Source organism: Excalfactoria chinensis, chromosome 5, assembly GCF_039878825.1.
Source record: "Excalfactoria chinensis isolate bCotChi1 chromosome 5, bCotChi1.hap2, whole genome shotgun sequence".
Lineage (NCBI taxonomy): Eukaryota > Metazoa > Chordata > Aves > Galliformes > Phasianidae > Excalfactoria > Excalfactoria chinensis.
The window spans coordinates 23,989,770-23,996,030 of NC_092829.1; the positions used below are offsets into that span (position 1 = coordinate 23,989,770).

General features: G+C 48.2%; 1 protein-coding gene across 1 annotated transcript in view; it reads right to left on the reverse strand.

Moving 5' to 3' along the window:
• Positions 1-5,724, reverse strand: part of ARHGAP5 (Rho GTPase activating protein 5) — a 47,120-nt gene extending 41,396 nt beyond the window's left edge. The window contains exon 1 of the mRNA XM_072337786.1: positions 5,591-5,724. The gene's annotated coding sequence lies outside the window, so the exon portion shown is untranslated. The remainder of the gene's footprint in view (positions 1-5,590) is intronic.
• Positions 5,725-6,261: the final 537 nt, after the last annotated feature.

Below are 6,261 nucleotides of genomic sequence, written 5' to 3' on the forward strand. Positions count from 1 at the left end.
TATTATCAGCAACTAATAGAACTCTAAAATAGTATCACTTGTCTTTATTTAGTAACTGCAGCTGCACAGGAAGTTGCAGGTGAGCCCACAGCCAAGAAAATCACTTACACACAGTACTCTGGAATACCTTCTGAAATTATTTTCTGAACCTAAAAACATTTCCAGTGTGCAGACCTAACAAGGCTGAAGTGTAAGTGCTGTACGAAAGACTCTCCAGAACCGCTCATGACAACAACAAACTAAGCAGCTGAGAACAATACCAGCAGGTAAGTAAAGTTCTCTCGTGGCCCTCTGCTCACTCTAACACTGCCTAGAGTCAACAGTTAAGGACAGCTTTTGTTCCAGGATTGGTTTCAACTACCACAGCGCTCTGAGAACGTACATAAATGAGCCACCTAAGCACACTTTTAGAAGAGGGCCATCCCAGCCTAGTCTGCGTCACAGGATATGTGAATGCATTAAGTTACTGTGACCTCTACAGTGGGTCACAAAGTCAATTCAAACATTAAATGCCTACAGAACAGTTTGCAGGATAACTTTTGCATGCACATCACTTTCAAATATCAAGGACCATGATCCCAAGGAAGCCATAGTTTTGGATTAAGAATACTGCTGACATATAGCTTCAGCCCTCGCTTCACACTGTGAACCAAAATTCAGCATTAGGAAATACTTAGATATCTGAACTTTAACATCTATCAGCACATCACTAATTGTATCCAAAGCGTAACAGAACAATTCAAACACCGTCACTTAATGAAAAAAACAAACCAACCTAACATAAACATAGCTTACAGTAGTATTGCTGTTGCTCATTCAATAATTAACCAAGAGGTGTATTCTTTACTCTAACAAGCATTAAAAAAACCTATTATCTTCAAATCAAGGCCCTTTTAACAAACTAAACTAGATTCAGAGCCTGTCAATAACATCTCACTAAGAATCTTGATTCACCAGTCGTTCAGTGTGCCCTGTTCTTATTACTAACATGCCAATAGTCACATCCTCACAAATAATGGCAACAGTAACTAATTAACTGTACTTGAAATTTTATTTATATATAAGGGTCAATTCCATGCTCACTGGTAAAATTCTCCTAGTATTCGCCAACATTAGGAAATAATTTACTGATGTGCTGCCTAAACCATTATTTAACCAAGAAACAATGAGACAGTAAGGGATGATGCTCTGAAACACCTCCAGCAACAACTCAAAACTCAAAAGGAACACAGTCTTAGATGCAGGGAGGTTGGTCCTGATGCACAAATGGAGGACAAGAAGGGACTGCCCCAATGCATTCATCTCAGATCCGGTTCCTACAGTGTCCAGCTATCATCCCTAAGGGAGCGAGACACCAAAGACTTCTTCACATAGGAAAGTGAAGTAATCAGTTTATAAAAGGACAGAAAGAAAAACTGACCTCCCAGTAAATGAACGCAAAGCTGGTTTTAAACACCAAGGTTTACTAGAACTTTCCTACTAATAAGAGAAATTTGAAAATCTCTATTGCATTGCCCACAATTAAAGCAAGGCCTGAATTTTGTTTCTAAATTCAAAACAGACCATCACCCCTCAGCTGGGATCCTGTACTCCAGGGGAATTATTGTCACTGCTGCTGTTGGCAAAAATCACAAAAGAAAAACACAAACACCGAACTACACAAATTAGATCATGGAACAACACAGGTAAACTGTAGAGGTTCCAATTATCATCACTGCACAAGTCTGAACTCGGGCCTCTCAAGTGACTTATCTACAGGTTTCTGAATACTCAAGAGCGCTCAATACACGTTCAAAGCTTTGATTTTAACAGCAAAGTAAATAGCGCGAGCTTATGGGAAAAATAAATTCATAATCCTTCCTCCACAGGAAAAGCTCCTACTGAAGACATGCCTACTGCTCACAGGAGTTTCTTAGTGCAAGACTACCTGATCAGACTATTGACAAAGTCATTCAAGAACACACAAAAGCACTAAGGGAAGAAATCTTACAAAAGGGACTGAACTGACAGAAAAAGAAGAAAGAAAATGGAGCAGATGAGGGAGGGTGATGAGAGAAATTGGGCTAAAATGCATTTGCTGCGACTTAAATTTCACTGATCCACGTATCTGGATCATTTCATGTTAATTGGCTTGATGAGGAACTGCGGTACGGAGTCCGAGTACTGACAGGAGAAGTTTGGAGACTTGAGTCAAAGAGTAATTCGTACAACCCAGATGTGCAATTTCTAGCTGTGTAATGTGAGAACACTTCAACTGTTTGCAAAGTGAACAAATGAAAAGCAACATGTAAGTGGCAAATAATATTTTGCAGAATTATTAAACCGAGTTAATGCTACAGTGTAAAAATAGCTACGTTTCTAGAACTGTGCATAGAGGTTTTAGTTTCCCCTTTCTAAATGCGAACATCCTTCAGCTATGCTAACCCGTCTAGCAATACAGTACTGAAAAACCAAGGAAACTGCTCTGATGTACCACAAAACACATATAACCACAACGAAATAACCACAGATTCGTTCAGTTTCTGATGGGTGATAGGCTTTTTAAAAAAAGCAGAGCTAATACTCAAAGTAACTTCACTGCCGTTCCTTCGATTTCCCTGCCAACAATTCCAAACTCATTTTTCTTTAGTTTAAATATTCCATTAAAATGCACAAACATATGGAAGCGATGACAGGGCTCAAACGATCTGTGAAATTAATGCCCTTACACAAGTACCTCCTAAAAAGGACCAAGAAACAACATTCCAACCTCAGTTACACTGACCTCTAGGCTAAGAGCTCTCAGGAAAAAAAAAGGGGAAAAAAAAAAAAAAGGCGATTAAGAGCATTGTGCCTCCTTTATATTGGTAATAACAGACACAAGGAAAAGAAATCCTGGCAGCGCTAACAGCCAGCTCTCGGTATCACCGGGACGACCAGTCACCAGGCTCTACTCTCTGCAGGTCTGGCAGCACACCTGCAGGCCAGGAGGCGGCCGGCGGTTCGCCCGTCCCCCACGCAGGTGCTCCCACCCGGCGGGGCGCGGGAGGGCCCTCATCTCTGTGCCGACGAAGCCCCCTGGCGGCCACCGGGCCGCAGCCACAACTGCTCAGCCAGGGCAGAACCGTGCCCTAAGAGGGCGGACAGAACCTCGCATGGGAACCCTCCATCGTTCCACGCTAAGAACGCAACGCAGGTTTTATCCCTAGAGGTACACCACTTATGGATGCGACGCTTCCGGTCTGCCAACCAACACAGCCGTGCCAGCAGCCCTGAACACCTGTCTACACAAACTCTCATTCCCCCAGGAAAGGTTGGACAGCACGATGCCCGGAGCACGTCTGATATGTGCAATTTGGAGGACAGTTCACGTGTCAGCCTACTGACAATAATGGTGTGGAGAGCTTTAGAGTGGCATGCAAAAATACCATCATAAGATGCCAGTACACAGGATGTGTCTGCTGTTGAGGACAGACCTTCAGAAGCCTGAAAATCCCACCTGCCTCCTTTTAGTACCTTCAGTAAACGGAAATGGACTTAGCTCTGTACCATCTCCTGGACTAACAACTCCCAGAGTGAAAGCTTACACAGCACGACCTACTAGCACTGTCAGTGCATTTCTTTACTACTCAGTTCACATGTGAAAAAGCACCTACAGCTTTAGGAAAGCATATTTTAACCTCAAAGAACTGCAGCACGTGATTCTTAGCGCTAAATATAGGATTTTAAAACAATTCAGTCTGAGCATCAAGTATTTAATTGGATTACATTACACACGTAATACCTTACCTAAAATACAGCCCAACACCAGAGAGCAGTGACCATTTGGTCGCAATTATTTACCTTTTTTTTTTAAATACACAATGCTGGCAGCCTCTTCCCATGGGGATACTTTTAAGAAAGGCACACTATTTAAGTTCAGTATGCCCCGGGCTTAAAAACAACTTGATATCAAATACACCAAGATAGCGATCACGTAACAAATGCCTAAAACATTTTCTGCTACTTTAAGTGCTATAGACTCCATCAAAAAAAAACAACCTCTGTAGTTGCACCACACTTTCTGAGCTCTAGTAACAGAGTTCCAGTAGAGCACTATAAATAGACCATAGCACATCTTTAAAATCATTTTCAAATAAGGCACAAAGAAGAACAGACCATCCTAAAAACATACCTGGATGAACGTACATGCTCGTGTTAGATACTACCAAGTTTTACATTCAAATGTGTTTTTTCTTCCTCTGAGAAAGCGTGCAACTATGCTCAGTGATGTCACTGCTGACAGCAGCTGTCACGCTGAAGAGCCCTCGGAAGGTATGGCAGCACAACAGGAAAATGCCAGCCTGTAATTCCTCATTAATCTATGGAGTAAGTACACGAGTACCAGTCCTGTAACTGGCCTCAGTGCACAGGTTTAAAATGGACGTCCAATTGGCCAGCACACACTGATCTCTCTCTCTCTCTCTCTCCCCGTTTTCACTCTGCAGAATAGTTTTTAAAATTTCTGTCACGAATTTTTATTAAGAAAAAAAAAAAAAAAATCTTCCAATTACCCACATGACACTAAAGAATACACACATACCCCCACAGGCCTATTTTGGTCTAGATTTAAAACACTTCCCTCCTACTTATTAAGCAAATACTCCACACTGGTACCAGAAGCAATACAGGAGAGGGCAAAAGGGGCCCACTGAGCAAAGGGTAGGCCGGATTCTGGGGGAAGGTGACCTGTATTTCTCCCCACCTCAAAGAAAGAGTCCTTATTTTTAAGTAAAAACAGTATTTTGTGCTTCTTATATCCTGTGTTCTCAACACCGTGGCTCTCTATCTGTGTGTCTCTGGTGCTTTCCTTGGGTGGAGAGAGTCTAAAGGTTATGCTGGTTTAAGGGATTCAAAATGCTCAAGAGCTGCAACACTGCAACTGGCTACCCTATTTCAAAGGCTTAAAATCCACCTGGTGGAAAAACAGAAACGCACAGACATCATTAGGAGAGCGAAGTTTGCTCCAATTTAGTATCACGCAACACTTGAAGGTGAAAGGAAGGAGGAGAATTGACAACTGTTCAAATTTTTGGTGGAGGACCGAAAGAAGATGAGGACGAGTAGAAGGGGGCGGTGAGGAGGGGAAGAAGTACGAAGGAAGGGTAACAGAAAAGAAGGGGGGGGGGCTGGGGGGGGGAAAGACCGGCGGTGGGAATGGAAAGAAGGGAGGAAGCTGGAGGAGTTGGGAGGGGGGGAAAGAGAAGGGAACGAGGAAGGAAAGCAAAGGAGCAGGGGAGCTCCCCTTCCTGCCGCCCTGCCTCCCCAGAGAGCCATGACCAGCTGGCAGCTCGCACGGCAGCTTCAGACCCTCCCATCGCTCGGGCCTTCATCACCTGCCTGGGACCAGGCTCTCTGCCCTCCCCGCCTCTCCTCCCCACCGCGGTGCCGAGGGGCCGCCCTGGGCCGGGGGCCGCCCGCCCTCTCCCAGCTCCGGCCCCAACCCTCCGGACCGGCTGCGGCCAGCAGCAACCGCACCGCCCGCCCGGGCTGCGGCCGCCTCCCCCGCTCCGTCCCTCCCGCCCCGCTGCGGGCCGCCGGGGCTCCCGTGGGAGCGGATTCCTGCCCTCACCTCGCGCCGCCGGGATCCGGCTCCTCCGCGGCGGCGGGAGCGGCTGCATTCCCGGGACGCTCTCTCCGCGCCGGCGCCCCCGGCGGCTTCTCCTCCCCGCGGGGCTCTCTCCTCTCTCCGGCCCGCGGCTCCTGAGCGCTGCCGGCGGTCGCAGTCCCGTCCCGCCTCTCCGCTCCCTCCTCAGCGCTCTCGGCTCAGTAATGGCGGCCGCCGAGCCTCCCCGGCTCTCGCTTGGCTGACGGAGTCTCTCTCTCCCCCTAACTTTACCTCAGCAGCTTCCCTCCCCTCCCCCCTCCCTCCCGCCTGCCCGCCCGCCCGCCGCCGCGGCTCAGCGCGCGCCCGCCAGGCCAGCTGCGCGTGCGCGGGGAAGCGCCTCTTCCTGCTGCCGCTGGATTCCCTGGGAAGCCTGGGAGAGGGCGCGCGTCCCGCCGGGTTCGCGAGCTCGCGCGCTCCCGTGCTCAGCCCCGCCTCCCCCTTTTCCCTACCGCCCTCCCGGGCTCGAGAGGGTGCGCGCGCCCGGAGCCGCGCTCGTGCCCCGGTGGCCGCATGGGTAGCGCGGGGAGGCGAGGGGTTTGGGGACCCGGGTTCTAGTCCCACCGCGGACGGCGGTGCAGGCCGAGGCGCCGCGGCGGGCACGTACGTGTGCGCCGCTTCGAGGTGTGTCCGTGCAC